Raw genomic sequence first — 370 nt, 5'->3', positions numbered from 1 at the left:
TAAGAAAAAAAAAACTCTAGAAACATCATGTAAAGTAAAAGAGAAAAGGAGAAAAGAAGGATAAGATGGGATGGGAAGTTGGGAAAGAAGCCGAGGAGGAGGAGGAGGAGGAGGAGGAGGAGGAGGAGGAAGAGGAAGCCATTGTGTGGAGGATTTGTTGGTGAGGACAGAGGTGTATTGTCTGCCTTGGTGTAGCACGGTGTAGTGATCCACGCTGTGTTCTTGTCACTTGTTTTGCTGTTTTGTTTATTGTAGGATCAGCTGTCATTATTACCGACCCAGAGAGAGAGAGAGAGAGAGAGAGAGAGGGAGGGAGGAGGGTGAGAAATCGTGATGATGGTGCTGGTTACTGAGGAAGAGGAGGAGCAGG

The sequence above is a fragment of the Portunus trituberculatus genome, chromosome 35 (assembly GCF_017591435.1).
Source record: "Portunus trituberculatus isolate SZX2019 chromosome 35, ASM1759143v1, whole genome shotgun sequence".
NCBI lineage: Eukaryota > Metazoa > Arthropoda > Malacostraca > Decapoda > Portunidae > Portunus > Portunus trituberculatus.
This window is presented reverse-complemented; position numbering follows the sequence as displayed.